Here is a 15,397-nt window from a genome sequence, read left to right as displayed (position 1 = left end):
TTTTTTTGTCCAATAAATTTATTTATTTAAAAATTTTTTAAAATTTTTTTTTGCAAGGCAATGGGGTTAAGTGACTTGCCCAAAGCCACACAACTAGGTAATTATTAAGTATCTGGGGCTGGATTTGAACTCAGGTACTCCTGACTCCAGGACTAGTGTTCTATCCACTGAGCCATCTAGCCACCCCCAATAAGTTTATTTTTGAAAATGTACACAAAAATGTTGAACCATTTCATGCACCTTCAACAGCTGGAGCATCTCCACCCTTGGTATTCCTAGTACATATAATTTGAGCTCTGTGCTTGAAAACCAGCTTAATCAGACCTTTACTAAGCAGTTCCTGGAAGGCTGCTAGGGCTAAAGAACCCTGAATCTTCAGTCTCTCTGAGACTACTGCAGGAGTGATAAGTTTATAGTTGGGGACCTCCTTGCAGAGTTTGTCATATGTTGCTTTGTCAAAGCAGAACCAGATGTTGAGCTTGTCTTGAACTTTTCCCTTGGACCACTTCTTCTTGGCTTTGCCCCGAGATTTAGTCATGGGATCTTTGTCCTTCTTGGTCAACTTGTCAGCATCTTTCTTCTTATCTTCCTTGGGTGGCATGGTGAGGCTTTAGGAACTCTTACTGCAACCACCTCCAAGCTAAAATGTCAGACAGAAAAAGCCACTTCTTTTAATGATATAATTTCCACCTACTTAATAATACTTTCCTTTTTTAATCAATTCAACTTAAAACCATAGATATTTGTGAATTTAACTATTTTTTTTGCTCTAGGCTTTACCTACTGTGTCTTGGTATTTACATGTTTACATTTAAAGACTGTACATTATGCCTCAGACCAATTGTTTCTTATTTTGCAATTACAACTATTCTAGTCTCCACATGCTGTCTTTGGTGGTTAGATAATTAAAGAGCAGGCCTTTTTTTTTCCTTGGCTGCACTGCACTAGGTGAAAAATGTTAGCTATTTCCACACTTCAGAGACCCAGCTGCTACAAGCATTAAAAATTACTTAAAACATAAATTTATGGCATTGTGATTACAATGGATTGTGTTGTTGTAAATGAATTGCACTGTAAATTGCTGTTTTAAATTAAAATATAGCTTATTAGAGAATGGGTAAGGTGTAATATTAGGGAATGCTAAAGAAGCAATGCTTCATGTCATCATACACTTCCCCATCTCCCACCCCCCTCTTCTAGGATATGATGGCCAAGGACATGCTTGAAGGAGCTACTACTTCTCCAGGAGAGCTGCTGCTGTAGGGTTACTCTTAGGCTTTGGGTTTCACTTTATCTTTTCATTAATATTTTCCCCAGTCAAATTAATTTACATACAGAGAACCCTGTGCAGGAGGCACATAAGTGAAGATAATAGGACTCAAAGAAGAACTCTGTCACTCCTTCAGGGCCACTATGGAGCCAGCACAGACAAGCCACTGTTCAATTCCCAGTGTGAATATTTATACATTAGAAATTGGTAAGGGCTGAAAAAGAAAGCTTCAATTTTTGTTTTGATAATTATCAAGACTTAAGCAAGTGATGGAGAGAATGCTAATCATAATAATGATGAAGATTAAACTAAAAAATATGCCATGCTTAGAGATCTTCTTCTTAAACAATATCCAGTCCACTATGGTTTATTATTGTGTGACTTTAAGTAATTCACTTAATACTCAGGGTCTTCTTTTTCTCATTTATAAAACAAAGGAGTTAGATTAGATGACAACTGAGATCCACTTTTCTTCTAAATCTATGAGCCTGGAAGGTATTGCATATATCATAAGATCTCAGAGTTGGAAGGAACCTTAGAGGTTAAGTAATTTGACTATCCACCCATGGTAGGACAGGCTCTACGACTTCTGACAGATGGTCATTCAGTCTCCACTTGAACTTTTCTTGTGACAGGGAGCTCTCTATTCTTCAAGGCATGTCATTCTATTGTTGGGAAGTTCTAATAAGAAAATGTTTATGTTTGGCTGAAGTGGGCCTCTTTATTTTATTATTTTTAAGTTTAATCTGTATCATTAACATATCTTCCACAACTTTAAGTTTAGACAATTAACAAAAACAATAAATTAAATCTTGATTCATAATATTTGCCAATTCTTTTAAAATTTTTTTATTTAATTCTGAACTTAAATAAAACAAGAATTTCCAAAACAAAGAGGAATGGGAAAAAATATGGTTGCATGTGAAACTATAAATCTATTATATGCAACTTTCTATTTCTTTTAAATATGTAATAAAGTTATCATATATTTTCTTTTTTCTTTTTTGTTCTCTTACCATCCTAGAGATGACTACCATTAGAACAAATATGTACATACATATATATGCTTATATATACATATATTGCAAAACAATAATTTAGGGTTAAAATAAAATGACAAATATGCTAGACATAAAGTTTGTCTTTAAGATTTATCACAAAACCTATAGGTACAGGCCATCTATTCAAGATGACCAACAAAACCTATGGAGTTGAGGCAATCTCTCCAAGACGACTACCCTAGAGAGCCCAGGATATTTGTACATTAATAAGGATAAGGAAAACATTAAACATACCTGGAAGCCATTCTATTAGGTTTGCTCATCCTTATACAATGATATCTTGTCTGAAGGAAGATCCATCATTATCTTTTCTTGAATTAAATATAACAAGGGCAGGATAAGTTTTCCCAGCTTTCTAAACATTTGGTCTTCCTGAGATTGTAATTAACATATGGAGGGATTACATTTTATTCCTTACAATAGTAAGAAAATTAGACTTTACTAAGAGCATAAGTTTGAAAACTTATTTGACTTTCTCAATATGTATATATATATATATATATATATATATATACTTCCATTTATCAATTCTTTCTCTAGATTAGATAGCTTCATTTTTCATATGTCCTTTGTAGGTAATTTGGATATTTATTATAGTCAAAATAACTCATTCTCTCAATGTTGTTCTTAAAACAATATGGCTATTGCTTTATACAATGTTCTCTTTATTCTGCTTGATTCACTTTTCATTATTCTATTAATTAAGGAATGGCTGAACAAGTTGTGGTATATGATTGCAATGGAATTCTATTGTGCTATAAGAAATGATGAGATCAATGATTTTTGAAAAAACATGTGAAATAGGTCTCCTTAAAACTAATACCCAATGGTGCAAATTCTATTTTTTAGAAAAATAAAAGCAACATCACTTCGATCCCATTCTGAAATACAAGCATTTTCAAATCTAAGAAGCAATTCTCTTTTCTCTTTGATCATCTTTAGCTCTCTCTTTAAGATACTGTTTCCATGCCCTCTTCAAACTTTCCTAATTGTCCTCCTTTGTATGCATTTGTGCTTATAAATTATTCAGTTAGTGCCCTAAATAAAAACACAATATATTTATTTCTGAACTAAGTAAAATGGGCATTTTAGGATCCCATAATCTGGATGCTATAAATATAATTTAAGATTTCATTAACTTTTGGGGGAACATGCATATTGATTGGTTTATATTGAGCTTTTGGTCAACTCAAAATGTGTAAAGATCATATTTAGTTAGCAAAGACACAGCTTTCACTAGCAAAGCTCCCAGATTTACCCCAAAGAAGGTAATTATTTATTTCTGTAGCACTCCCCAGCAACTTCTAGGGCATCTAAGTGTCACAGTGAATTAGACCACCAAGTCTGGAGTAAGGACGTCTCAGCATCATGAATTCAAATCCAGCCTCAGATACTTAATAGCATGTGACCCTGAACAAGTCACTTAACCCTATTTGTCTCAATTTCTCTTCTGTAAAAAATGGTTGGGGGGAGGAAATTGCAAATCTCTTTCTCTATCTCTGTCAAGAAAACCCCAAATGGGGATCATAAAGAGTTGGACACAACTGAAATGACTAAACAATAAAGCTACTTCCAAACTTTAAAAATTTGGATCAGCTTCAGATATATGCAGATTAAAGCTCATGAGCCCCCACTGATATGTCTTTTAACAGAATGACCAATGTTACATCTAGTTCAAAGTCAATGACAGTTAATTTAAAAAATATAAGGAAATAAGAGAAGGGAGATTACTGGGCCAGTCATGGGAGAAACAAACTCATGCCCAAGGAGCACATTTTAGACAGGGCATCTCATACTCTTTAGGCCGTCTCTCTGCTGGAATTTTTCTTTGCCTTGCAGCTGCTGTTTGCTCCCCTGCAGGACTCTCCGGGTTCTCTGGCGACGTCCCTAACACTGGATTGCAGTCTCCACTGAGCAAGGGTCCTCTCCCCTTCATTGCTTCTCTGCTGGGCAATTCTGTTGAATTGCTCTCTGCTGCCATCTTCTGTCCTTTAGCTGCCATGCAGACCTTTCCTCCAAATAGATTAGACTCAGATCTAGGCTTCTTTCAACGCCTTTGTGATGTAGATTGAGCTAGAAAAGCCATCCTAGATTATCAAACTCTCTTTTCTGTCCCAGGTTGCCATTCTATAAATTTAGGCTATTTGATCTAGATTGAGAAAGTCCTTTTTTATGATTTCAATTATATCCGTCCATCAAGTCTCCTTGAAAGGTTCTAGGTAAGTATGACAACTTTTGTCCTAATTTCAGAATGTAATGTCATTCTCTCTTCATATGTCACAATTTCAATTCTTTCAAAGGTCTAGGAATATCCCCAACAAATATTTATCAATAGTTTCCTTCTGACTTCTCTAAGGTCCCAGAAAAGATCTCTCTTAATTAAGCCCAATGATTGCTTAGTAGGTATGAGGAATGCTTCTGATTGCTCTTTTGACCTTTCAACATTCCTATTCAATTGCATCCTAGATTCTTGTTTATATAAGAACAGAAAATAATAAACCCCAAATAAAGGCATCATATATTCATGGATATACGGCAGCTGAGTAGTAGAGAGTGCAAACATTGTCTTCTTTGTTATTTTAGTAGCTCTCAGAAATTCTTTCCCCACTCATCACTAGGGGAAAAAAAGTGCAGAAGGGAGGATACATATCAATTTTTTAAAAATCTAAATTCAGTCCTTGCTCACCATCTCCTGAGTCATTTGCTCCTTTGGTTCTGTAGCCAGCAATAAGATTCCTTATCACCGAACAGCATTAGCCCTATCAGTACTCATAGTAGGACACAGGCTTAACAAGAGGCCTTAACATATGGTTGAATTATAAGTAGGTCAGGAAATGACTGTATAAACTCTGTATAATCCACCAGGAAAAATAAATCTTAGAATGTCATAAGGACTGAGCCCTCAATGATCAAATGCATTCCACTTCAACCTCCTGCCCCATTACATCTGTATCTATCTCAGCACATAGATGCACATTAGATCAGCTTTATGAAATAATTTTTTGTTAATGAACTAAATTACCATAGAGTTATAGAGTTAAAAGGGAGTAGCAGATTCAGGACTAGAACTCAGATTTAATGACATTGTCAAGGTCAGTGTGATTCAAACTGACACTAAATTTAACTGGACTATCTTATTTTGTCTCTACTTGATACCAACATATAATTGTTCTCTGTCTCTCTGTCTCTCTGTCTGTCTCTGTCTCTGTCTGTCTGTCTTTTTCACACACACACACACACACACACACACACACACACACACACACACAGAGACACACACACATACCTTCTTTGAGAATAATTGCCTGATAAATTTGATATCCTTACTAGGGGGCCAGAATGTTTTTCTAAAACTCTTGGTATAAGGTGCTGATCTAAGAAAATTTTCACTCAATTTGAAGAGCTTTTGTTTGGGATTTTTGAAACCCTATTTCTATTAAGGTTAGATGTGTCAGCAGAAATGTTGTTAAGAAGATAAAAGCCATCTCCCAATTTAGTTTCAATGACTAAGGCTGTCCCCACAATGAACTGGTTAGATCAAATCTTTGGGAAGAAAGAATCTTAAGAGATTCTTAGGGATAAAAGAAAAAAATTGTAGCCTAGAGAAGAAAGTATTTTGTTTGTCCTTTTCACTTTTCCACCTTCCTTTGCAGAGATGCTAAGGGTTTCATCAGTTGAGGGTGGGTGTAAGAGGGGTCTTCTCTCATGTCTCCATAGTTATTACTAATGGCCTCCTTTTGGAAGAAGTATGTTGGGAGTTAGTTATGTTCATCCAAGTGATCCAAAAAAGGAGTTCTTGAATTATAAATTCTTTGCCACCTTCTACTTTTTTCCCTTTCTGACCATACAGGGACCAGAGACATTAAAGTAGATTGGGTAGACTTTCTCAACACAAGACATAACAATAGACAAAGACAGAAGAGAAGTATCCTGGAGAAGCACAGGAGAGTTATAAGTGGTTATCCACATGGTCCTAATGGCACCATAATGGGAAGTTAGACTAGCAGTTGGGAATAATCTGAGTTCAATTCCTGCCTCAGACACTTGCTAGCTATGTGATCTGGGACAAATATGCTTGCCTCAGTCTCTTCATGTGTAAAATGGAGAGGTTTGTTGTGAAGATCAAATGAGATAACATATACACAGCCCTTTGTAAACTTTAAAGTCTTATATAAATACTGTTTTTATCAATAATATAAAAGGAAAATTTCTAGATACTGTCACTATTGAACCTTTGAGTCAGAAGAAGGGAGATTTTCTTGGGATCTTGCAATCTCACCTTTTGGTTAGAGAAGGGATACTCCAGTAGTTCCAGTTTTGGAGGATGGCTTACCAAATAACTCCAAGTTTAATAGTTCAGGAATCTTGTCCTTTAACCAGAGAAGAGGGATTTTTCTAAGCATCTCCCAGGTATTATTCCTCTTTCTCCAGGAAGCAAAACACTAAAATCATGTAAATTAGAGAAATAAACAACCTTGACTCTAGACTACTCCATTACTAGCATTATTATTTGTGTATTAAAAATTAATGGGGGGGCAGCTAGGTGGCGCAGTGGATAAAGCACCGGCGCTGGAGTCAGGAGTACCTGCGTTCAAATCTGGTCTCAGACACTTAATAATTACCTAGCTGTGTGGCCTTGGGCAAGACACTTAACCCCATTTGCCTTGCAAAAAAAAAAAAACAAAAAAAACCCAAACTAAACCAAACAAAACCAAAAAAAACTAAAAAAAATTAATGGGAAGGGGGTGACTGGTCCTATAGCCCCAGAGTGTATTTTTTTTCTTTCAGGGTGATTGGCATTGAGGTAGGAGGACTTTAGCCCTCTATGAGAAAGCTATTTGTTTTGTAAGCTATTATAAGTCTCTTTATGTGTTTTCTGATTTTACTTATGGGTTCCTCTGAATCCTTTATGTCTTCTCTGTTTCTTGTCTGGTGAAATAAAGTTGTCTTGTACCTGTTTTTTTTTTTTTTAACTTTGAGTTTTTGTATGAAAGCTGAGGATCCTATTACCAATATCTGTGAAGAACTAAACACAGATCTACATAAACCATAATTCACCAGAGTACCTTCTGGTGTGGGGGGGTAATAATCAATCATATATATATATATATATATATATATATATATATGCACATGAGGGGTAATAATCAGTCAAAGAGATTTTGATGTTTTACGATCTCCTCACAATAACAATTTTAGGGCCAGGGTCCATGTTTCATACAAGATATATTTAATCATGGTTGACAAGGAATGGAGATAAGGAATAACCTTAGCTGAAGTAAAATCTGGTCTCAAATAGCCCCCAGACATTGAGAAGGTTTTCTTATCAATCCAAAAGCATGTTAGATCTGTAGTTAAACTCTTCCCTACCAAAGGGTGGTGGGAGAAAATCTTCCCATAGAGTCATAATCATGAATTATTTGGCCACTGTTGAGCTAATCCACACACAACTGAAGTCTGGGCTGCACAAAGAATTGGAGGGGAAAGACATTAAAATCATTGTAGCAAAAGTCCTTCAGGTGTTTTCTGTTTGCTGGCCATTGAAAGTACATTTATAAACAGAATGAAACAGTAGTCCAGTCAGCTGAGTTCCCAATTAAAAGATCCATTCTTTCTGTTTTACTGTTTGCTGTTCCAAATTCTACATAAAAGGAGGGAGGAGAGAGTGGGTCAGAAAGCAGGCTCCCCAACAGCTATGGGCTTATCCTAGAAAATTGCTAATCCCTCAGAGGAATCAGAAATGCTTGAGGTCTAGCTTCTCATGTCCTCAATAGATTTGTAGTGATTTTATGTATCCTAGCTCCTAGTTCCCACCTTTTATTTTCCTTCTTTATTTCAGACATTTGAAATTCTATGGTCAATATAGAGATATATTTTGTTTTTCTAGATGGTAGCTTTGCTTTTCTTTTTTCTCAGTTGGAGAAGTCACTCACTTAAAAAAGAAAAGGTCATCTACTTGTTCCAGATCTAAAACTATATTTTAGAGCATCAAGCATCAAAGCAATCTGGTATTGGCTAAGAAATGGAGTGGAGGATGAGTGGAATAGATTAGGTACATAATACAGTAGTAAATTACTATAGTAATTTGCTGTTTGATAAACCCAAAAGGTTCTAGATTCTGAGATGTGAACTAACTACTTTACAAAAACAGTGGGAAAAACTGGACAATAATATGGTAGAAACTAGGCATAGATCAACATCTCACACCCTATCCCAAGATAAAGTTGAAATGGATATATAATTTAGGCATAAAAGGTGATGCCATAAGCAAATTAGAAGAGTAAGGAATAGCTAACCTGTCATAACTATGGAAAAGGGAAGAATTTATGACAAACAAGAGATAGAGCATTATGAAATGAAAAAAGGATAATTCTGATTACATTAAATTAGAAAGGTTTTGCACAAACAAAACCATTTCAAGCAAGATTAGAAGAAAAGCTGAAAGAGGGGAAATAATTTTTATAACAAGTTTCTGATAAAGGCCTCATATCTCAAATATATAGACAACTGAGTCATATTAAAATATATATATATATATATATATATCATTCCCCAATTGATAAATGATCCAAGATATGAACAAGAAGTTTTCAGATGAAAAAATTAAAGTAATCTATAGTCATCTTAAATAATCTTCTAAAATACTATTGATTAGAGAAATGAAAATTAAAACACCTCTGAGTTACTATCCCACACATATCAGATTGACTAAAATGACAGAAAAGGAACTTGACAAATATTGGAGAAGATGTGAACAAACTGCAACATTGCATTGCTGGTGGAGTTGAGAACTGATCCAATCATTCTGGAGAGCGATTTGGAACTATGCCCAAAGAGCTATAAGATTGAACATACCCTTTGCTTCAGCACTATTAGGTCTGTATTCTAAAAAAAGATCATTAAAAACTAAAAAGTGCCTACGTACACAAAAATATTTACAGCAGCTCTTTTTGTGATGCATAGAATTGGAAATTGAGGGAATGCCCATCAATTGGGGAATGGTTGAACAATACTATAAGAAATGATGAACATGTAGATTTCAAAAAACTTGGAAAGACTTATATGAACTGATATTAAGTGAAATGAGCAGAAGAATCAGGAAAACTTTGTAAGTAGTTGTACCTTGTGCCATGGTCAGTGATGATAGATTTAGGTCTTCTCAGCAAAATAATGATCCAAGACAATCCCAAAAAACTCATGAAGGAAAATACTATTCACATCCAGAGAAAGAACTATGGAATCTGAATTCAGATAAAAGAATACTATTTTCTTTTTTTCATGGTTTTTCCATTTGTTCTGGTTTTTTTTCTTTCACAACATGACTAAAATGGAAATGTGTTTAACATGATTGCACATGTATACCCCATATCAGATTGCTTGCTCTCTTAGGAAAGGAGAAAAATTTGGAACTCAAGATCTTATAACAATGAATGTTGAAAACTACTTTGAAAAATACCACAATATTTATGAGAAATAAAAATAAAGAGTTCATTCACCTTTATTCTGGGCACAAAAGTTAAGATTTAAGCTCAATTCTGCAGAGATTAAGGAGGTAATTTACTAAACTCAATGTAGCTTTCATTTAACTCACTTTGAAAACGCCGCATCACATGTTCTAAATATTGTCCCAAAATTACCATGGGGAGGAGGGATGAGAAGGGGAGGAAGGTCATTTGTTAATGAGTCAAATAATAAATCACAAGTTTTACAGCTGACTCTAGAGTCCTTACCCAGGCAAATCTTTGGAGAGAATGCTCAGTCAGACCCTAGGCATGCTACTGCTGTGTCTAGGTTTTTCCTCTGGGCCATCTAAAGAACAAAAATCACATAGCATTTGCAAAATTGGAGCTGGGAAGCCAAAACTGTGGTTGTAGAATGTCAACAACATGCTTTTAAAATATGTGCTTTTAAAGAAAAAGGGCAATTACTAATAGTAACTTAAAGAATAGATTTCTTTGTGGGTTGACTCTCACCAGCACTTTAATAAGTGCTGTAATAGAATTTTGAATTTTCTGGGCTACTCCTTCTTCCATGCAGATAACATAATCACTCACATTTCTACAGCATTTTAATAATTACACAGTGCTTTCCTCACAATAGCCCTATGAAGAAGATAGTATGAGTATTGACATGATTAGTTTACATTAAGGAAACTCAGAATAATCAAGTGGTTTGCTCATAGTCACACAATTCTTAAATGTCATAGCAGGATTCGAATACAGCTTTCTCAGCTTCAGGTCAAATGTTTTGTTCATTGTATTACAACAAAAAATAACTTATCACACTAAATCTCCTCTGGAATGTTGGCATCTATCCCTGTCATTCTTCCTTTAGCATCATGTTACAATTCAAGTCAATTTGAGCTCCTTTGGCCAGCTTGACTCCCGTCTAGATATCTATATTTGATATGTACTAGGTTGAGTGAAATGAAGAGTTTTGTCTAACCAGTTTGTTTTTTGGTAGGACAGTGAGAGAAGGTAATGTACATTATGGTCCTGAGACATAAGGTGGATGAGTGTCTCTTTATTAGAATTTTTGTTGACTATATAAAAGATACCCAGGATCTGGTAAATGGAAAGAATGAGAAAGAAAAGAAGAAGACTAGAGTAAGCCAAGGAAGTAAAATGTGAAAGAAAAAAGTGGACAAGAGAAGAACAAAGAGTTTAAAAGAAGCAAATATGAAAGAAAAAGAATGGATGAACATTTCTTCTAATTTGAAAATAGTTTTAGTAACTCTTTTATGTGTAATTAGTATGGATGCTTCCCAGATTCACTGGGAATCATCTATTCTCCACTCTCGAATCTTCATCCCTTCCCTCAACAGTCTCTTAGTAGTCAGATCCTCTAACTTGTCTAGCTTGTTGAAGTTTTTAGGGAGAAAACAAGTATTAGTGAAAGAGAAGGCTATCCTGGCAGTCTCTAGTAACATAAACATCACCCAGATAACTAGAGATTGTAGTGAGGCTAGAAATTATGGCTGTGGAAGTCATGAATATTCACCAGGGGATGATTTTGTTTTCCAGACATGGCACTTCATATGAATCATTAAGATGATATGGATAGAGTGTTGAACTTAGTAATCAGAAGACCTGAGTTCAAATCCCACCCAGATACTTATTAGCTGTGCCCTGGGCACAACTAACTTTTAACTTCTAACAGCTAATTTAACTTCTGTCTGCCTCAGTTTCCTCATCTGTAAAGTCAGAAGAATAATAGCCTTTACCTCACAGGATTGTGGTTAGGAAAAAATAATCCAAATCTTGCTGTGATGAAATATTTTTTTCAATTAAGCAAGTTCAAACGTTGGGACTACTTTCCCCTTACCTATCCTACTTTTATGAAAGACACTATGATCTTGAAATTATATTGAAGAGCTGTTTATTCCTTGAGAGTAGGGGCTGTCTTCTGCCTTTCTTTGCATACCCGGTGTACAGGTGGCACAGTGGATAGAGCACTGGACTTGAAGTCAAGAGGATGGGAGTTGAATTTGGCCTCAGGCACCAGACATTTACAGGCTATGTGACCATGGGCAAGTCACTTAACCCTGATTGCCTCACATCCAGGTCATCTCCAGTCATCCTGATCCATATCTGGCCACTGGACCTAGATGACTTTGGAGAAGAAAGTGAGACACAGCCCCCCTTACTCAAATTCATTTCATGAGCTTGTCATGGCATCACCTCCCTGATGTCATGATCTTCTAGAATGAAGAACAATCATCATTATTATCCCCAGAGCTTACCACTTTGCTTAGAACATAGTGGGTGTTTAAGCAATGTTTACTAGATGACTAAAAGAAAAAATATAAGACACTTTACAAACCTTAAACCTATATAAATGTTGGCTTTTATTGCAGTGGTTGTTCTTATGAAGACCATCATCAGACCATTAACCAAGAAATATCTAGTGTTGTACCTAGGTATAGAGGAGTTTTGGTTTTGCCCTGGTATAGGGAATCCCCACACCAAGAAATTATGGATTCTTAAAATGGAAGCACCAAAATTCAGTGATGGAAAAACATTGCTAGTGTTTGTGAATCATAGTATTTAGAGTGTAAGAATTGCTAATAGCCATCTAATCCAATGCCCTCATTTTATACATAAGGAAATTCTCCAGTGATGGATACATAAGGAAGCTAACTAATTATGAGAGTACCTCGTGCTCTATTATGAGACCTGTTTCTCTCAAGCTGCACATTTTTTGCCCTTTCTAGTTGGAGTGAATTTTTATGTGAATTTTTATAAAACAAGCTGAGAAAATTCCCACGATGTCAAGTCATGGAGCAGATCTTCCAGCTGTTCTTTGACCTCCTCTGTCCCCAATGTACAAAAAGCTCTGGTTATATTGAGGCAAATGCTTGACTATTCTCTAAAATGGTCCAACTCTAACTTTTTATTATGTCTTTTTTCTTTTATTTTTCCAATTCTTTCTCCCATAAGTAGACTCCAACTGGGGCATCCTGATGAGAAATCAGCAACTCATTTTCTCAGACCCAGAAAAGACAATGACTCAAATGCTCCCAACCCAATCATGCTAGGAATCATAATTATTCTCTCTTAAAGTTCATTCCTCACATTATGTTATAAAGTTCTGCAGCTGCCTGGTCCTCTGATAGACATAAGATCAGCTACTGTTCCCAGGGATACTATAACCATGGTATCTCTAATGGACCTTGGACCTTGCTAAACCTTTTCCATGCCCCCCGATTAGTACTCTGGCCACAAGGGATCTTGTATAATGTGTAATGAAATGTTGCCAGATTTTGAGCAGACAGAGAGCCTACTGATTCAAAGGGTTTTTCATCCCAATTTGGAATGATGAATGCTTCCCTACTGTTACTTTTCTATGTGGACATTTCTATAGTAGTCCTAGTTCCCATTATAAAAACAGATAGCAATGTGACCAAATAATCCTGTTTTGCATAGCATAGGACTGTAAAGAAAGCAACTTTGTGGGTTTTTTTTTAATCAACATAATTGTAATGATGAAAATAACAGCTAGCATTTATGTAGTTTTTTTAGATTTGCAAAACCCTTTACAAATAATGTTTCATTTGATCCTCAAGACAGGCCTGGTGGGTAGTAGCTATCATTATCATCATTTTGCAAATGAGGAAAACGAAACAAACAGAGATTGAATGATTTGCTACCCAGATAGTAAATTTCTGAGACTGGATTTGAAGCTGAATCTTTCTGGTACTGTGCTCTATCCATTGTATATCACCTGACTGTCCATATTACTATATTAGTATTAAATATAGTCATTAGTATGCAGGGAACTAACTACAACTGTTTTCATCTTTTGGTTTTATTTTATGATTTCTCACCTCACAGCAATTGTAGATGCACATACTTTTCAAAGATCCCATTTCCTCCTCTTCCAGAAAAGCCCCTTATTTCAAGTATTCAGTGGTCTGTCTTTCCTTTCTTCTCCACTCTCACTTTCTTCCACATTGCCAACCTCCTGACCTGGGTCAAGATACTCATTTGCCTTCTCAGATGCTTTTTTTTACACATTGAAGTTATTATTTTATTTTTTAAAGGAACTTAATTTAGTATTTCATTATCCTTGATAATCTGGAGAACAGAGAGATGTTTCCTGAATCCTTCACATTTTCTTCTTGGACAGAACCAGATAGCACCTCAGGAATAGTTAACAATCATTTGGTAATGATAGAAATTCCAAAGCGTCTGTGCAGGTTATTGCAAAATTCTTGGTCTTCATTCTTGCTAGGAGTGAGAGCTTCATTCCTTTGTGTGAGAAATGAATAATTCTGTCTTATATATATATAATAATAATTATTGTATTAGGAGTAAGGTTTCCCCCTTTTCCACTTCCTCATCCAGAAATCAAGCAGTGTGAGGAGTCTCTGTTAGAGATTGACCCAGGCCAAAATCTTCTCAGGATTATAAGAAATTCTAAGTTTGGACTAATGGATGTATTCCTACTCGTGTTGCTCAGATGGATGAGTCCAGGGAAAATGTTGATTCTCCCTATTCTCAAGACAGACTCTTTAAACAAGATTTGAGCTATATACCCCCAAATAACCCACCTCCCATTGTGTTAACCAATCAGAGATGATTAGGCATCCCTTAGGAACACTTCCTTTTTGAAGGATATATAAACTGTGACCACACCTCATTAGGGATATTTGGTCAAAGAGAGATGGCCAAATGATCACTATTTCATTAATAATCTACTGACCTTATTTATAAAATGATTAAATTATCCAGAAACTGTTTCTCTCAAACCTTTTTAATTATCACATTTGTTGATCTTGCTAGTAATATTGCCAATAATATTTAGAGATTGAAGACAGAAGGTTTAAGACCATTGAAAAAGTGGAACTTGCAGCTCTCTGGGATGCTAAAATTGCTCAGGATTTTATTATGGCAAAATATTGTTACAAAGTAAATTGGGCAAAATTAGTAAGAAAAGCAATATGCAACCTGAGTTCAGGCCAGGTGAAGTCTTGAGAGACAGAGAGAGAGAGAGAGAGAGACAGAGAGAGACAGAGAGAAAGAGAGAGAGAGAGAGAGAGACAGAGAGACAGAGAGAGAGAGACAGAGAGAGAGAAAAGGGCAGGTAGCCCTGAGACTTGGTTTAACCTGGCCACATGGTGAGGGGTCCACGGTGCTCCACATAGATTAAGGAAGACCATGAGAAAGCCCCATCCTTCTGGATGGGATCCCAGAAGAAGCAGGAGAGCTGGAAGGAGAAGCACTTCCTGTTAAATTCTCTTCTATGGTGGGTTAGACAGGGGCTGGCACTTGGGGGTGGTCTTACACCTTGGGCCAGGTATCTTCCAATGGAAAGCTCCAGTCCCCAAGTTCAATAGTCATTTCCTGTTGTGCTAACGTCTATGGCCAAGGTTAAGTGAAGGAGAAAATGGGGACGAAATAGACAGAATACAATCAATGGGGGTCAGTTTACATCTCAAGAGTGGGGAACCTCCAAGCATTTAACAAGATTTAAGAGCATTTAAGATTACAGATTTTTGTTTCTTCTATATTCATAATTCTCTACATCATTTCCCTGCATCAGTAGTAGCTCCCATGCAGAAGTG

At 36.0% G+C, this 15,397-nt stretch overlaps 1 pseudogene; it reads right to left on the bottom strand.

Annotated features, from left to right (window-relative positions):
* Positions 1 to 232: 232 nt before the first annotated feature.
* On the bottom strand, positions 233 to 601 carry LOC141503461 (small ribosomal subunit protein eS25 pseudogene; annotated as a pseudogene).
* Between the last annotated feature and the right edge of the window lie 14,796 nt (positions 602 to 15,397).

This window comes from Macrotis lagotis, chromosome X (assembly GCF_037893015.1).
Source record: "Macrotis lagotis isolate mMagLag1 chromosome X, bilby.v1.9.chrom.fasta, whole genome shotgun sequence".
In the NCBI taxonomy this organism is placed as follows: domain Eukaryota; kingdom Metazoa; phylum Chordata; class Mammalia; order Peramelemorphia; family Peramelidae; genus Macrotis; species Macrotis lagotis.
The sequence above is the reverse complement of the archived record's forward strand: the minus strand, read 5'-3'. Positions and strand labels throughout refer to the sequence as shown.